This window comes from Protopterus annectens, chromosome 3.part1 (genome assembly GCF_019279795.1).
Source record: "Protopterus annectens isolate FY-2018-M chromosome 3.part1, PAN1.0, whole genome shotgun sequence".
Lineage (NCBI taxonomy): Eukaryota > Metazoa > Chordata > Ceratodontiformes > Protopteridae > Protopterus > Protopterus annectens.
In genome coordinates, this window is record NC_056732.1 from 899,334,371 (window position 1) to 899,354,264 (window position 19,894).

A 19,894-nucleotide genomic window follows, 5' to 3' on the forward strand; every position below is an offset into this window, starting at 1 on the left:
GTGATACAGCTGACAGCATGCAGCTCAGACATCAATAGTGTTTGTAAGCATACCCCCTGGAATGCACACCACAGCAGGCAGGTGTCATATCATTATCCATGCAATTCACACGATCATGGTAGTATGCATGCATCCCCATGATACACCATGTGGACCAGAACAGGATAACAGTACATATGGCCGATGTGACCTTGACATGTAATCTGCTGACATGTTCATTAACATGCATGCATGCCTGACACAATGGTGTCATGACACATGTACTGCAACGTACTGGGAATCACATTGCGGTGTTGTCCATATGCCCTACAAATAGAATGCATGTTGAGCAAATGTGCATGGGCATGGTAGGGGACTGGGCCGTCTACATTGCTGTACAGTGTGATGTACAGACACTATGCCATTGCATGGCATCCTGAGGCATCTATATTGCTAAACAGTGCATGTTATGTACACATTGCATATCCAGAACTGCATGCATACCCATGACATACCTGTGGATTGTGACCTATGCTGCTGAGGTGTATACACACCCAATCATGCTGTGTCATGTGTCAGGTCACTGGAGGACATACAGATGACACCCCTGCATGATGACTACAGAGTGTTAGCTGCCTGGCAACCATGTCCACACATAGCGGACCTGTCACGTCACCATTTCACACATGACATTGATGTACCACACACACATGGTGCAAAGCTAACAGTGATTTCCTATGGCAGGGGGTAAAAGTACTGTTTCTGTGGCCTGGTGTCACTGTCAGTGGAATCTGTGAAGGTGACTACCATCATGCTATGACAAAGACATCATGTTCAACACATCTTATGAGGTTCATGTCACTGGCGCCTCCACTAGCTGTGCACAAGCAGTTATGATGCGCAACGTACCACATCACCTGTACAATCGGTCTGGTATGTCTGTACTTGGACCATGTGTGGACAAAGTGGGACAGGATGTATCCACATCCAGTCTTCTGTGTGGCTACGTGTCTCTGGCCATTCCCCATGGCACATGTGTTGGTCATGTATGTGATGGCTGTCTATCACACATGTCTGTGTTGTCCCACATGACATACACCCATAGATGTTGGTTATGTCACCATCCACAAGGCTATGCAGACAACAGGTGTATGTGTGGTATGTGGGGTATGGGTTATGGGGAATTGTGATAATATTGCAACCAAAACGCTACTTGTCTCGGACATGTCAGATGGAACATCACAATGTGTGAAACCTTTGCAGGGGCATATAACACAATGGTGATGCCTGTGGTCTGCCCATATCACAGCTCACTGTGCAGTACTGGTTTGTGTACCACACATTCTGTTCCACTGTATAGTACATATGCCTCCATTGTAGAATACCTCCACCGTTGTATGCACAGCTGGACACACATGTAGCAATGACAAATACTGTAGTTTCATGTCTGTGTATCATTTCAGTTGTATATATTGCACATGGGAGGCCTGTGTGGATGATGGGTGATGCAACCTGTATATCCATGTATTAACTGGCCACATGGTGAATAGATCTATGCTTTGACATGCCTGATACTGATGATAGACTCACCTGCAAGGGACTCTTGTCTGTGCAGCATGCCAGAGGTACCTGTATAGGGTGACACAGTAGTATGAACATTATCCATTACTGTATGACAGCCACAGGGTGCACAGTGCAGGTTAACACATTCGCCTGTACAATAACATATAGTCAGCACATGTGTGCATACCATAACTCTCAACCTCTTTGAACAATACATGTGGACAAAGCTTACTATGATGGGAGACATATCGGGACAACTGTGACATATTGCTCTTACTAACCTGGATATTTGATAGACCAATAGGTTTGCATGCACATGGGTTTGCAACGAAATGTGCAGTCATAAACATAACTGTATGTCATCATTTAATGACTCCATTCCTCAGCTATTTGCCAGAAAGGGACAGATATTAAGGGGAACACACCGACAATATGAGGCAGACATCTGGACATCCTGCAATTACCTGTACAGTTCGGAGGTATGGTGCATACACAGGGTAGCATAAATCATGTGTGTCCACAAACTTTGCATATTTTGTTACATTACATGATGTACACTGACACATGCACATACGTGGGATATACTGGCCATATGTTCAGTACTTACTTACCAGGCAACTCCAGGCTCATTGGTTGGGAGACACCCACTTCCATGATGGCAGCTACTGTTTGTGGGGGCTGTTCTGAGGGTGTTCCCAGACTGGCCAGTAGCTCCTCCGTGTGTGTGAGTGGAGGCTGGGTTGGTGGCCCACCACCCATACCACATTGTTCTCTGGTGATTGCAGTGGCACACTGTTTTGCATGATGTATGAGGTCTGTGCAGTGTCTGCACACCTGCTGGTAGGTGCGGTTGTGGCCACCCACTTCTTTGACCCTCCTGCGAAGATCCTGCCACAGGTCATCCCGTTGCTGTGCATGCTGTGGCACATGGCTAAATAATGCCTTGTAGTTCTCATGGAGGTACGGTATTACGACATCATCCTCCTGTCGGCTATATGCTGGTAGGCGTGTACACGGCATTATCTGTAAGACATGATGAAGGTGACAGGTCACATTTACAGACATGTACAGTGATACTGCTGCACATACATTCTAGTACATTCACACAGTTATCTTTGCAAATCAACATGATACTAACACGACTGGCATGTATGTGTCCCACACATGTAACACCCAGTATGCATTAGATATCGTCCCCGTATATGTGTGTCACCTCATTAGTGTTCCTACTGCATGTGATGTCAGTCTCCATGTGGACATATCTGTTTGCATGCACTGGTGTTCTTACCTATCTACCCATGCCTGATGTATCCATGGTAATGCTGTTGACCTAGGTGCTGTGGATATGTCACATATCAACACAGACACAGCCTTACTGGACTTGGGCAGTGACAATGCACCAAGTACACATGGAAACCTGTACATGCATCTGTTTTTCCACAGACATCTACAATGCACAGCTGTTCAACATCCTGCCACGGATCACCTGTATTGCACATGTGATAGACATGGGACAATGGCTAGTCGGACGTCATTCACAGGTAAGGTTATCAGCTATAGCATGTACGGGCTGGGATTCCTAGCTGTATCCAACACCCATTATGCCACCATGAGGGGCATCAGTGACACATTACTGATCCAGATAGATGATACTACATCTACCATATGGCCATCACACCATGTATGGCAGGGGTGATATGTGCAGCTATGTGGACAGGGCTGCATGGTATGGTGGGAGTATGTCACAGGTATGGCACAGGGATCTGTCCAGCATGTGGCCATCCTAGTCATAGGATGGTGGTTGTCCATGACGTATGTCCTTCGGATCAGGCTATGGACATGTAGCATGTCTAACAGCATAGTGTCACATATGTCTGTATGCAAGGTGGATAGCATGCTGCATACTGGAGGTGAGTATTGTGGAGGCTGGTATCGGCCATCCACGCATGGGCCCTACCACTGGAGGGTGATGTGTATTCCAATATTGGTCACACGGGTGCTGTGTATGCCTGTCCAATGATCTCCATGCACATGGATACCACCATGTCATGTCATGGGTACCTCGGATGACTACCTAAAGGGCCAGGGAGATGTCTCCAGCTCAGGGAGGTGTAGTACACTACACCATCCCTAACACAGTGTCCATACTGTTGACCATAGCCTAGGTGTTTCCTAATGGAGTGCGGGGTATTCTCCTACTGGTGTCATTGCTGATATCATCCACCAGAATGTGCACATATGTCACACATCACACACACAGCCCATTCTGTATGTTGTTCACAACACTGTGACAACAATTGCCCATAGGTCATGGCCATTCACATCATCACATACACAGATGGCTGACATTTGTCTGTGTGGTATGGGCTACAATGCGGGTGGGGTACAACACATTAACCCTGGTTTACTGTAGCTGACACTGTGTGATATGCACATGTCACTGTAGCACCTTTGGTAGTTGTGAGTGTCAACAGGCCACTAGTAGAACACTCCTGTGACATACACAGGCATCTGTAGCTGAACATCCGTACTGTCTTGTACATCTGTACTGCAAACATCTACATTGATAATGGTTCATGAACCTGCAGACCATACCCGGCAGTGTTCCTATGCGGTGCCACCAATCATGACTGTTGTCAACACATGTGGGTTGATAGTATACCACACCCTATCTGTAATGTGTGGGCATGCTCAGCACTTGTTCAGAGCTTCTTGGCACTTTATGAGCTACTGCTTAGGTTAGCACCCATTTCACACCAGTCCTCACAGGTACACTGTCTGTCCATACATTTCCAGCTTGATAACTGTACAACAGCTGTCATACACACATCACTCACATACCTCGTGAGACATGGTGGTTTCTATGGCCTGTCCATCTGCCACGTACCACTTATATACAGGCATGTCCAACTGGCACGTACCAGTGCTATTGCCTGTCACTATGATGACTATCTTAGCCTCTAGACCTTTGAATCATTGAGTTTTAGCACACCAATTATAACCAGATTATGTTATGTCTTATGTTTCCAATGTTTAGATGCATTTTATATTATTTATGTTGTTGCTTATATGTCTTTATTGTGCCTTTTCCTTTAAGAGCATAATGATGTCATTTATCAAGATATTTAAATAAGGGGGCATTAACTAACTGTTTTTATGTCTGATGAAGCGTTATATGATAACGCAAAAGCGCTTACTTCTCACTGCAGTTTGTTTTTTCGTTTTTAATAAATGTGGATTTTACTTGACTAGAAGAACATCCTGGATTTTTTGGAGCTATTGAAGTTGATGCTATAGCCTATGGTGCACTCACTTGTTTTTTCCTATACCTTATCTATTTTAATTTGAGTGCTTTACTCGGTGGCGTTGTTTCTTTTTCATTTATTGTCTTGTTTTTACATCTCCACCGAGACATGGCTGTTAAGCTAAATGAACGTGGATATGAATTCAGTGCCGTTGAGTCTTTTAACTTGGATGGCATAGTTGACATCACTGTCAACCCGTTATTAAAACTGACTGCTACTAATCTGGACAATACTAATAACACAGCACAATCCTTTAAGAACAACATGGAGGTAACTTTAACAACTAGGAAACTTGAAAGCAGGCTCCACAAGTTAAGGAATACACAGTGGCAAAAACTCCATATGGAAGCCTGCCTCAAGTTTAGATTAGTCCCGAGAGGGCTAAGAGTGCTCAAAATGCCGACTTTCGGCGATTCCAACAAGGAACTTCTCGCTAGATGGCAAAGGTGCAATATTGAAACAAGTTTTTCCTACATACGCATCCTAATTGAACATTACGATGCTGTCATTTGTGACCTAAAAAAGGAGATAAAGACATTACAACTTGAATTAACTGAGATTCTCAATATTGAACAACTTAATGTTCTATATAACGATCTACAACACATGGTTTCGGCTCTAGACATTAAGTGCTTGCAAGACAAGAAGCGTAAACTAGAAAGGGATTTTTTTGATTTCAGCAAATCCCAGGTTTTTTCTTGGCCCAGGGACAATTTACGCTCACGGATTATACCTTCACACAAGAATCCCGATAAGGCACAAGAGTCATCCATGGGGGCTGAGCAACCACGCAGCTTAATTTTGGACACACCCACTGCGCCTACATCTACAAATATCGCTACCAATGTGAACTCGGATACACTTTCCGTTACAGACGGGAACGATCACATCATGATTTCCTACTCCAATGTCGCCAACACAGAGACATCTGATCGTCCAGTGATTCCCTGTTCTAATGCAATAGTAACAGAGGCACAAGTTCATGTTGATTCAAATGTTGATTCGAATGTTGACACCAACACTCATTCTTCTGCTGACCATTCATCTAAGAACACTCGACGAGATGTACGGAGAAAACAGCTTCCTATTGATTCGTTCGTAAATCCAGTTGAAGACAATTTGTTTGCCATTGGGGAAGGTTTGCCTTCTTTTCCATTACCTTACCGACCACACGAGACAAGGACTTGGTCTCCTCAAACACGCGCCACGAAAAGGAAAAACATAGAGGACAACACGCTGTCGACGAAGAAGGTATGGAAATCATGAATTCCACTGACTCTAACTTTTTGAATCTCAAGACTTGTGATAATGATTTAGTCATTAATATATCTAGCTATGAGCTGAATGCCTTTGAATTGTCTGTCCTTAACAAAGGACTAGGTTTTATTCCCTCTAGCTGCAATGATGCTACTGACATCATTGTGGACGTTAAACTGTTTACCAGGAATTTGAGCTTAAAGTTATTATTTGGGCAACATGATGAGCATAATTCTGACATTCATATGCCCTTTAAGAAACCTTCTACGTTCATTCCACAACATCCGCTTTTAGAAGCGTTTGAGCAGGCTGTCGTGAAGGACTTGTTTGAATTATACAATGATACTAGTATTAAATCTTGTTTTTACAATTTAACATTGAATGAGAAATTGGCTCTTAATAGCTTGAAGAACAATAGTTCTATTACCATCAGACAAGCTGACAAAGGGGGTGCCATCATTGTGATGGACCACTCTTTTTATTCTGACAAAATGTTGTTTATGCTCTCTGACAATGAGACATATTTGCCCCTTCCTACTTATAGATTGAACAACCTTATAAAGAATGTACAGTCTATACTTTATGATTTAATGTTGACAGGCACTATAGACAATGAATTGTATTTATATTTTTTAGTAGACAAACCCTTGATTCCATCTTTTAGGGGCCTTCCCAAGATACACAAGGATGCTGTGGATCCACCTCTATGCCCCATTGTATCCAGTAGGGGTTGGCTCACCGAACCTTTGTCAATCTATCTTGACAAAATGCTTAAACCTATTGTATCTCAAGTTGACTATATCTTAAGTGATACATCTGGCTTTTTAAATAATCTTGCCAAGTTTATTGACACATTTGGTTTTGACCATAATGACATATTGGTCACTCTTGACGTCAAATCTCTTTTTACGTCCATTCCAAATGATAAAGGTTTAGATTTTATTAGAGCCATGTTGTTACGTAGCAACATAGGGTCTCACTTGATAGATAGATTTATCTCATTACTTGAAGTAGTTCTTGAGAACAATGTTCTGTGCTATCAGAATAAGTATTTTTTGCAAACAAAGGGAGTAGCGATGGGTACCCCTTGTGCCAACGCCTATGCCAACTTGGTATTGGCACAATGGGAGTACTCATTTGTATTCAACAGTGATCTAGACCATTCAAGGCATTTGAAATTCTACAACAGATTTGTAGATGATGTGTTTCTTTTGTGGGGGGGCAATGATGAACAACTTCTAGAGTTTGTCCAGTACATTAATGCCTCCACTGATTTTTTGAGTTTTGATTATTCTCATTCATTCAACCAGATTGACTTTTTGGATGTTAAGATCATTAAAAGCAGAGATGGTTTTGATACTGAACTCCATAGGAAATCTTGTTGGAGGAACAATCTGTTGCATCGTGGAAGTATGCATCCACAACACATTTATAAGAATATTGTCAGGAATCAAACTACCAGGATTTCTAAGCTTACATCCAATCAGTTAACCTACCAGCACCATAGTAAATGTTTGGCCAGTGATTTTATATCTAGGGGCTATGATGCCAAGTTCGTTCATAATGCCATCTCTGAAGGTGATTCTCACAGAGAAAAACATGGAGCTCCATTGATTAGAACTAGTCACACCAATCCCACTTCTTTTAACACCAGGAACACCAGGAACACATTGAACATCAACAGGATTGTCATACCTTACACCAATAGAAATAGTCACATTATGAACATTTTACATAGACACTGGAACATCCTTCTGTTAGATGAGAAAATTGGTTCCTTGGTTGACACCAGACCGAGAGTGGCATACAAGAATATGCTTTCATCAACAGATTGCTCTGTTATGACAAGACACCCGTTCAAACTCAGAAGAGTTGCAAACTTGGTACTTTTGCATGTCATACATGTAACCAATGCAAATATATAGCTAATACCAATACTTTTATACACCCTGAGACCAACAGGACCTATACATTTAAACATTATGCTAATTGCAAGTCAACCAATTTAGTATACTTAGCAGTTTGTCAATCCTGTCCAATGTTTTACGTGGGGATGACAACCAGGTCATTACGTGAGCGGATTAGGGAACATGTATATGCCATAACCAAAGGGAATGTCCTAAACACATTGGCTAAACACATTAGAGAACAAGGGGACACTCATTATTTCAAGTTCTTAGTTCTTGAGTTGATATCTGTGGATGGCAGATTGGGCAACATTAAGAACAGAATTGAGGAAAGAGAAAATAAATGGATCCTAAAACTACAAGGCCATAGATTTGGGCTTAATGACAGGTTCACAATTAAGCCATTCTTAGCCTCTAGACCTTTGAATCATTGAGTTTTAGCACACCAATTATAACCAGATTATGTTATGTCTTATGTTTCCAATGTTTAGATGCATTTTATATTATTTATGTTGTTGCTTATATGTCTTTATTGTGCCTTTTCCTTTAAGAGCATGATGATGTCATTTATCAAGATATTTAAATAAGGGGGCATTAACTAACTGTTTTTATGCCTGATGAAGCGTTATATGATAACGCGAAAGCGCTTACTTCTCACTGCAGTTTGTTTTTTCATTTTTAATAAATGTGGATTTTACTTGACTAGAAGAACATCCTGGATTTTTTGGAGCTATTGAAGTTGATGCTATAGCCTATGGTGCACTCACTTGTTTTTTCCTATACCTTATCTATTTTAATTTGAGTGCTTTACTCGGTGGCGTTGTTTCTTTTTCATGATAACTATGTTGTACATGTGGCAATAGAGCTATTCTCATGTCCACAGTCAATGCACACCTCCCAACATACAACAGTACAGCCTATGGGGGATGCACATATGCAGCCCTGCTGGGGGTTATACTGTCACCAACCCTGACTGCACCCGACAGTCATGTGGGGTTGTGCAACATTGGTAACGCACCACACACATCACATGGTCCCACATGATCCCCACCACAGGCCACACATACAGAGACACCTTGTACAGTACCCCTCCATACTCTATGTGGGCACCGACAACAGCCCACATCGCCAAACACAACCACACCAACCTATAGCCCACACACACATGTGCCCATCACATACAGCCAATGGGGTGTCAGAATATACTCAACACACCTGTCTTAGGTGACTGTCAGCAGTCACACTGCTGTTCCACTCAGCAGGCTACACAAGGCAATAGTCACGTACATCCTGCTGTCCAGTAACTGGTTCTGCAAGATAACCTATGCACACATGCCACAAGTCAGCAGGTACGGTGTGACTCCCCTTCCATGTTTGTGTGACAGACGTTGTCACTCAGGGCACAGACTACGTGTGCAGGGACATGCAATAGGCCACCAGTGTTGTCACCCTGTTGGTGTGGTCCATGCCCTGGGAAGCATTTTGTGTTCATCCGGACCTGTTACCACTGTACTATGAATGACTGTGTCACTCCCAACAGTTGTCCCTGCTTCTGCTGTCATTCCACAGGCATCTAGTATACGTCCACTTTGACAGACCCAGCCAAACAACATGATGCTGTGGCACAGTTGACCTGTACCTGTCAACCCTGGGAGTACGGATTACATGTTGGTCTCTTGCTGCTTTTATACTGCCCGTCTTGCACAGTGCCCAATAACAGTCACCACCAGAATGGGAACAGGCTAGCGAAGCATGTGGTCATGTCACACAATGCTTGACATCATCCTCTGTGACGCACGCAGGCAAGGCACACCTGATACTTCACCACTGCAATATCTCTGCAGTGACTGGGACTGACCTCTTGGCTCTGCAGAGCACACCTGCAATGACTGGGTACAGACAGACTGTACCTCTCAGGCACGTACCTGAACTGGCACATCCACAGCTGAGGTGTCCCCATATTCCACTATGTTGTACACACATCCCGGCTGGTTATTTCACACAATGCATCACAGGTGCTCCACGTGCATATGACTGTGTCCGGAACTACTGCTGCTACTAATGTGAGACTGACAGTAACCCACACCTAACTGTGATAGCCGCACATGTACTGACACATTAGGCGTACACTGTGCATGAGTCATAACCTCCGCTCAGCTGGTTCGACCTATACACCACCTCCAAGACCAACAGTATCCTTGACATAGACACTACCAACATGTGACTGCTGTTCGACACCTGCAGTTGTCCTTCATTGGTGGAATCCGAACATCTGCTACCCACCCTTGTTAGCCACATACCGGCACCACACACTTCACGGCATACACAGTAGATGAGTACTACAACACCAACTACAGATGTCGTATGACAGCGGTAGTTGTTGTCGTGACACACATGCAGGTGGACAATGCACATGCAAATGCTGAGACATACCCCAGTGCACTTCAATAGCACGTACACAACAATGTGGTTCATGCTATTCCACACAGAGCCATGCAGGTACACACCAGAATACAGATGACACTCTGGGGGTGCAATCCCATGGACATACATTACAACAACAGGTGGGGGCTGTTGCACAGTGGTGTACATTCCCATGGGTGGGGTGACTCACTGGTCAGCCTTGGTAGGGCCACAGGATCCCATATCACATACACCATAACTAGCTACATACACATTACTGTGACACATTCCGAGATGTACCACAGGGCATTTTGGTGGTATGTCAGTAGTCGTATGCAATACCCACATATGCTCACACATACAACTGTCACGCTGGAACATGACAGTAACAGGTGATGTTGGCAACATCCTGTCTGATGGCTTCATTGCTAACATTACACCCTCTCACTCCCTGCAGGGCCACATTCCTTGCAGGTACATTGCGGTGTACCTGCAGTAACACCTACACAGTACTGACCTGCACTCTATATGTCCTAGGACACAGGCCCCTTGTCACCCTGCAATATCCCAGGCTGTGATGTCCACAGAACTCTGAACAGCATTTCTCCCCACTGAGACACCATATTCAGTAATAGCCTTGTACCAGACATTGTGGGGCCTGACTGGCACACAGTGACTGTAACACTCCTCACAGGTGGCACCACACTGCATGACTGGGACTATTGCCCTACACACCTCACTGGTCTGTTATGCATGGCTATAGGGCACATCATCATGGACATCATTCGTCAAGTCTCTGTTGTGCCCCAGTCCTTTGATGCCAGCTAGGTTGGTCTTGTTGGGGCCACAGCATGCCTCCTACACCTGTTGAACACCTTTCCTATAGTCACCAGAGTTGTTGATGAGGACACGGGTGTACACACAGCCTGCATTGTCCTCTCACTGCCATTCAGCACCGTTCTCCATTCTGGTATTGACTACATACACATCCACCTGCACATCACAACATATGTCTCCAGGTGTTATGCAATGTGGCTAATGGATGGGACACACACACTGAGGGTGGCATACCAAATCACATACTGCAATCCAGTTACACAGTCCTCAGTCATGGGGCCCTCATGTTCGGTATATGCTTCCCTGAGGTACAGGCTACCACTGAGGGGACTTCCCTGTCTAGCTTTACAGACCACTGCATACCCAGCACCATTGTTGCTCCACCAGCTGATACAGACCCCATCCATATGGGTGTCACTGTGACAGATACCGATATGAACATCATGGCCTCTACCTGCATGACACTTGGTGTGAACATCACCTTTGCAGTACACCATCCTCCCACTGGTTATCACATAGGTGTTATTCCCCTACATTCATGTTGCATTGTACATGTGTGTAAGACACATGTATGTCGCACACACTCCTGTGATTACCACATTGTCACTGTGGCATGGATATCCTTCTACGTGTTCACACATGTCTGTCCTGGGTGTGTAGCTGGTACATAGGCACCCATTGTACCTCTGAACACCAGACGTATACACACATCCATGGGTACAACACCCCGCGTAGGGTGTACCTTACACAACAGCTTTACATACCCCAACATTAAAACTCCATGATGTTTATTGAGCTACACCTGGTGACGTATGCGGCTTATGTACAGAAACCACATCTGTACACATTTGCAGACTACATACTCAGGGGTGACGTCTGCTGCAAAGACAGGGCCCATGTCTGCAAATATTTTTATGGATATACTCCACATACACGACATACACAATAGCCACTATGACCATGATGCTCATGGATATGTGCACATACGCGACTGTGTGTGGCATGTGCTTGGGGGTTGCATTCCCAGACCGGACACTCACCATGCTTTGGGACATGTTTCCTATGTACATCACGCATGGACAGTCAGCAGTGTTCATGTGATACCTCACTTGCTGGATGGTGGACACATGTACGCCAGGGATAACTGCAGTGGCTGTACTGTGCAGTGATGCAGGTTACACATGGCTCTTCTGTTCACAGGACACTAACTTGGAGAGGTGCCACTGGTGTGCACACTGTAGTTGTTGTTACACATTGACTTGCCAGACTGCATGGTACACCACTATGAACCTGTGCAGCTATTACATGTCCTTTGTGCATGGTTACTGGTATAGCCCTTCCAGTTAGGTTGGCTGTCATGCTATTACAATGTCCCTTGACTATGGGCCATATGTCTACTCTTATTGTACACGTCAATCATGTTCATGTTTGTCTGTCACATCTCTTCTGCTATTCTAGTATGGGAGTAATGTTTGCTTCCTTGGCAAATGCACAGAGTGGAGTACATAGTTATTTCATCATAACTGTTTATACATATCTTAATTACATAGTACTCACATCACTATATGATACCTTTGTTATGCATCATATGCCTGTTCTCCTGTGTAACATATCTGATGTATCAATCTACTGTACTATACATTACACATGTTTTACATGGTATCCCATAATTCAACCATTACTTGCACAGAGGGTCCACCTTAGACATGTCATTGACGTTATATGCCCATACACATGTGTACTGTTACAGTATATCTACATATACTATCCCCTGCTATGGTACGTACTTATTGGACATACCCTGCCACTGACGGCGGGTCGTATGACATTGTTCTGTTTAACGCCATCATGTTGCATCCCTTGTGGTGTCTGTGCTGTTTACCGTGTGGCCCACTGCTGGATGCACATCTTCTACAAGCATTGGTACGATCAGCGAGTCATCACTGCATAAATACCATTCCCCACTTTATGCATGGTGGACACAGTTAATTACTGCAAACCGGGTTATGCATACACTGACATTAAATAATTCAGAACATACTATACATTCAGTTCATGTTATACATACCTTGATATCGTTCTGGTGTTTTGTCTCTATCTCGCTCCTCTGTATCACTCTTTCAACTGTTATATGGTATGAGCATACAGTTTGCTTATCTGGCAAGTCATCCTTATATACGTCTATACCTGCAACATGTGGTTTACTGCTGCCAGTTGGTGGTCCAGTGTGACTAATTATGTGCACTTCAGCTGTGCAGCTACTCCATTCACCAATTACGCGGCAGCAGTAGGGTATAACTGAATTCTCCACCTGGGCGTTGGCCATTTGCCCTGCCTTCGGGGAGACGGCCTGTATTGTGTTTTGTTGTGTGTAATTGCAACTGCTTTGTGTAGAGCCAAGTCTATTTTGGGGTCATGTCCCCCGTGAATTGTGTGTGATTCTACCTGTGACTGTACCTGTCATCCCACCCGTCTGATAAAGGACTATTGCAAACACCTGTAACCTCGCCGTTTGTTCTGTTATACGATGGATACAATTTTGCATGGTGCCTTTAAATGTCTCTCACAAGGTATGTCAATGGTTCAGCAGATGTAATTGACTAACTAGATGTTTGGGCTGTGGTTATGGTCTGTATTGCTATTGTTTACAATGTGGGGGATGTAGGCGGGTGTACGTAGCATATACGGTTTTGTGGGGCTTGCATTTCTACGTAGTCCATATATATGTGTGTGGGCCCCTTCCCTAATTACAGTGCTATCACTTAATAGACTTCTATTATGGGAATTTACTGTGGGCCATTGTTAATTGGTTTCAATATGGTATGCAGGTGCGGTTGATACTTCCATACCTCCGGATGTACGGCGACATGTGCAGAGATATTTGTAAATGAATGCTATACTGTGTATGTCTGCCCCAGATATTTGCTGTCATTGCAGTGGTGTTGGTGTCAGACCCTCTGTCACATAGCTTTCCACCTTTTCATATGGCCATAGTTGGACACTTGCGGGTCACACAGTGGTGTTTACAGGCTGACATATGGCCACGGTCAGTACACAGGATAGCACATACTTTTATCCTCATTACAAACCTATTGTTCTTGGTCCTTCGCTACTTATCGGTTTGCATGTAACATTTCCATTTCTTACATACAGGCATGAGTATTTCCTGCAACTATTGCATATTATGTGGGACATACTAATGTCCTACACTTGCGGACAGTTGCCCTTTCTAATGTTTCATGTCAGGACACACCTGCCCAGGGAGGGCTGTCCCTCCCAATGTGGGACACGTGTTTACCGCATGCCTATGGATAGCTATACCCGCACCTACCATAGTCATCTACCTCAGAGTTGCCACCTACAGACACACTATGCGGACACACATGACACACATTAGTCACACGGGAACACACGTGGCACTCTCATCACACACATACACAGGCTACATCACACACAACCACAGTTGTACACGGTACCTACGTGTTCCACATCGCCGACAGTGGTGACTACATGTCCTTACTATCGTCCTATTGCTCACGGTTCTACTGTTCCACTACTGTGTTCTTTCTGTCTTTCATCCTCCTGGTTACGCATGTCAGTGTGTGACATGTTCCATAGTTGGCAATATCCTGTTTATTTGTACCTCAAAGGTGTTTAGAATGTTGTCGACCTATCTATATTTTTGCAGATGCCAGTGACCCCTTGTATATCGACATATATCACACTATCGCCCTTTCTATCTGTATTATATATGTGTATATATATATATATATATATATATATATATATATATATATATATATATATATATATATATATATATATATATATATATATATATATATATATATATATATATATATATATATATATATATATATATATATATACATATCTCTGACAGGGGTGGTGACAGGCACGCTACACCTTTCATTGTGTGTTTGTCAGTGTATACTGTGTTTCCTAGACTCTGCATGTTTGTGTCTGTACCTGTCACATTACACACCTGCCATACGTTAAGATTACCTCCCATCCCACTTTGCGAGGGACAATCCCTCTTTGTGCAGTTGTGTCCTGCAAAATATTTGTGAACATAGCAAATGTCCTGCGACTTTGGGACAAACATATTCCCTATAGTTTATGTCATTGTTGCATGTCACACTTATTCTGTATCTGACCCACCTACATGTTACAGGACACGGAATACGTACCTGTGACCATTACTAAACTATAAGCATTTTATCTATGCAAAACACTGTTGTTCTGGTTTTCGTCCTGGCCGGGTGTGTGTCATACTGCTGACATCTGGCGTATGTCCCACATTGGTCATTTGAACTGTGGCAACCCTACCGTACGTACATCTTGCCTAGCAATAGTGTTGGGTGATTGTGTACATGACTGCCTGTTCCACTCCTGGCAGTGGTCATTTTACCCTTCAGAGCAGGCGCTATTTGTTCAGGGGTGACTAATGCTGGTGTCACCTGTTCTGTACATCATTGACCGTAATCTGCGCAGTGGTCGGTGACACTTAGCCCTGTTTCGCGCATATCCGTATAGTCATATTTAAACATCGCTTACCAGCTGTGGGCAACGCTTATTCCTGTTAACGTGTGCTACACATATTCTGATGACCTGCATCCGGACTGCATTACCTGTGCCATCGGGATTATGTTACATCCCTTGCGGGACATCGGACCGGGAACATGCACGACAGTCACTGCATGTACCACTTGGACATCTGGGGGGTTGTACACGAATTATGTACATTTGTATGTGCAGTACACTACAGCAGTTACTCCACACTACACTCACATGGATGACTTTGTTAGTTTACAACTTGATGGGTCCAGTTAATGGTATGTCCATGTGATGTTTACTGGCTGTTCTCCAGCACTGGGTATGTATATCAAATTAGGTACACCAGATAATTTGCTACACCTTCATACGACCGTGGATGCAGCATGCCGGGGTGACTAATGCCTGTCATGGGTACATCCCCTGCCTTGACACTATATCCATGATTACATTTTGTGGAGCCCCTCAGTAATGCGGCGAGTAATCTGTGATGACTGTGTGTAGGACAGTGCTTACACACATGTGCTCCCGCGATTGACTCTGCTCCAGTACGCGACAGTTGCTTACTCGATGTTGTGGTGACGGGTGTCACTGTTTGCCCCATTTGGTGTTTTGCCTCTGACAATCGGGCGTGTACCTACCGATGTACCTGGGAACCTATACACACAGCACCGACAGATGCTGATGGGTGCCTCTACTGTTCAGGTGTTGACAGTTCCATGTTTCCATGGCTGTTGTGAGTACAATGTTTGAGGGCTGCCTATGTAGGATTCCACAGTGGGCCACCTATACATCACAATTTACAGGTAGTCATGTTTGTGTGCCATCCATGTTACTGTGTGCAGGTGAGGAGGGGTGTCAGTCCGTGGGAGCCTACACTGTCAAGGTATGTGCATATTGGGCACGCCTCCATCTGCCTACTGGGGCTGGCACAGTGTGTCCGTGGTCTGGATCCCTCTGTGCCTGTGTTGGCCTTGGCACTTGCGGTGAGCTGTGAGGCCTTCCCCCATTATGACCCTGCTGCAGCTGTTTCCGCAGGATCATATTATGTAGCATGGCACATACTATGAAGATGTGGGCACACCTGCCTGGAGAGTACTGCAAGGCTCCATCAGATGTGTCCAAGCACCGGAACCGTGATTTCATCATCCCGAACACATGCTCTATGATGATTCTGGTTTGTGCTTGTACCTCATTATGGCGTTCTTGCATTGGTGTGTGTGCATTTCTGATGGGGGTCATCATCCACGGCTCCAGTGCATAGCCAGCATCCCCCACAAGGTGACCTTGTGGGATGTCCCCCCTGACAAATACTTGATACAGCTGTGAGGCATGCCAGATATGGGAGTCGTGGTAGCTTCCAGGGCTGCCAGCACACACATCCATGATAATGCCCTGGGCATTGCACACGACCTGGCAGTTGATGGAGTGGAATCCCTTGCAGTTTATGTTGCACCTACCATACTCACCAGGTGGTGACTTAATTTGTATGTGTGTGCAGTCTATCACACCCAGTACCTCTGGTTAGTTTGCCACACGGTGGAAGTGACGCATATTGCTGGCCAAGACCTCCTGAGTTTGGGGGAAGTGTATATGCTCATTGGCATGTGGTAACATGGCATCCAGGAACTAGCGTAGTACCCTGGATGCCGATGCCTTTGAGATCCCCATTATATCTCCAGTTGGCCTTTGAAAGGTACCTGTGGCTAGTATTCGCAAGCTTACACATACCTTCGTGTCCACTGGGATGGGTTCCCCTCTGTTGTTTCTGGTTCTCAGGTGTGGCCAGCACAGCTCTACTATTTGCTATAAGATGTCCCTGTCCATCCTGTAACGCTCTACTATCTCCAGATCATGTAGCCCCTGGTAGGTTACCCTTGGTCTGAACACTCTTCTCCTCCTCCGAGGCCTACGGTGGTTTTCGGCATCATCCTCCACAACACCGTCAGTCTGTAACACATGCTGATGAATCACAGCTATGGCAGCTCCCAACATGTACATTTTAAAAGTTCCCCATCTGTTTACACCTATGGTGCGGTGTTTGGGAATACACAGGTGTGTGTTGGGTGCTTTCACACTTTATACTGTTCTGCTGTGAACACTGATGATGTCATAGGGTGTGTATGTACGATCGTGGCTACAGGGTATCTTTTGTTTTTTATTTACGAAACCGCTATTGTGCTGCATTTGGTGTTGCATTACATTTGGATGCCGTGATTACCTCCTGCCCTTCCATTTACATTTGTGCACGTTACACCTACTATTTGCTGGCATGCATCCAGCTGCCTGCTTTCATTTGTACTTTCCTAGACCTGGCTTATCTTGCGTAATGTGTGCTATTGCCGATCTACTGTGGGTTTGCTTTGCTCTGCTATGACAGTTCTCCTATCTTTGCATTCCAGGTTCTCCACACCTTTCTTTGCAATCCTATGCCTCCCCTATCCTGTTTTGCATGTTTCTGCATGCAGGCTTGTCTACTGTCGTCGATTGGCCGACATGTGTTGATTGGTGTTAATTGCTCATTACTACGCCAGTTACCCTGCTTCAGCATTTCCTTCTTTTCTTTCCATGACCTTCCTGTTTGTACTATTGTCCGCGGCGTGTGCATCCACTTACCGGGTTTCGGACACGAGTTCATCCCCATACATATGAGCTTTTTGGCACCATGTGTGCTCTCAGCTAAACGGTTCTATACCCTCCTCCCCACCCCTGTCCTTCAGCTTTGCTTAGCGATGGCCAGGCCACATTTGCATTGCTCCAACATGCTTACTGATACGGTGGCACACCCCTCTGCTGATGTCATGTATCACCTTTGATACACTCCTCGGTGTTACAGCGCTGTGCCATCAGGTACATCCTTAATCCGGCAGGATGTTTGCGATTCAGTATTATCTGCCTCATTTGCATGGCATTGACTACTAATTCATAGTTACTGTGCCGAACACTGTCGTGGGCCCCTGGCAACCCTTGCGCCTTGCTTGTGGTGTGCCATGCCTACCATTGCATATTATGGTGCAATCCTAATTTGTCTTTCATTGCGATTTTCTGCCATTTTTATATATTTCCTTTGTATTCCTGTTTGCACACACATGCCCTGCAGTTGTACTGTGCGTTACTGTGGACATGACATTAAATGTTGTTTTTTAGGTGTTGTGCATCTTTTCTTGTGCCATTGGCTGTGTATTTCTCCATTGGCATATGTTAACTTTGTAATACATGTGTGTGGTCTGCTACCATAACTCCAATGTTCTGTTTGGGAAAATGTAAACCGTGTTTTTTGGTTTACATTTCCATGGGCTTGCGCTATGCCTGCACCACTTTGTGAATCGCTGTATGCCTTCATTAGCATGGTGCGACACTGTGCATGGGGTGATTTGCATACCTATGCCAAGGGCTGTGTAGCTCTGGCGTACGCCGGTAGTGCACGTGGGATTGGTTTGTACCTGAATCGCTCATCGGACATATTTGGCGTTATGCCACCTACGCTATGCCTGCGCCTGGCACAAGCTTCATGAATCCGGGGGCTTGTTTTTCTTTTCTTCCAAAATGCCCTTTACATTTCCTAATTTAAATCAGTTACTTCATTTTATTCTTTTTTGAATTTCATGTGTTTAAAGTATTTATTTTATTTTTCGCTTTTGCAATAAATTCTACTAATCAGAGATCGATGTTTGTATCACTAGCATAGAGTGATACGAGGGTAAAAACAACAGCCTTTATTGTATTTGGAACTACTACGCTTTATATTTCCTAATTTATTCTTATCAAAAGTTTCATTTAATGCAAATACTTCATCAAGGCAATTTTTAGTAAGCGAAAACCACTCATTCAAATACAACTTTCCTTTCCATAATTATGATACATAAAATATGCATGTGTTCCCTTTGCAGGGATTTGATTCTACCTACTTAACTTTGCTCTCATTTTCCTTATTAAGACTTACTGTGTAGATTCTGGATTCCGGTAATTTAGAAACAAAAAAAAAATGACTACATCAATTCAAACACCATTCAGGGTGGAAAGGGTATGGATTCTGTTGTTGTACAATGACAGGGGAAAGGATTTGAT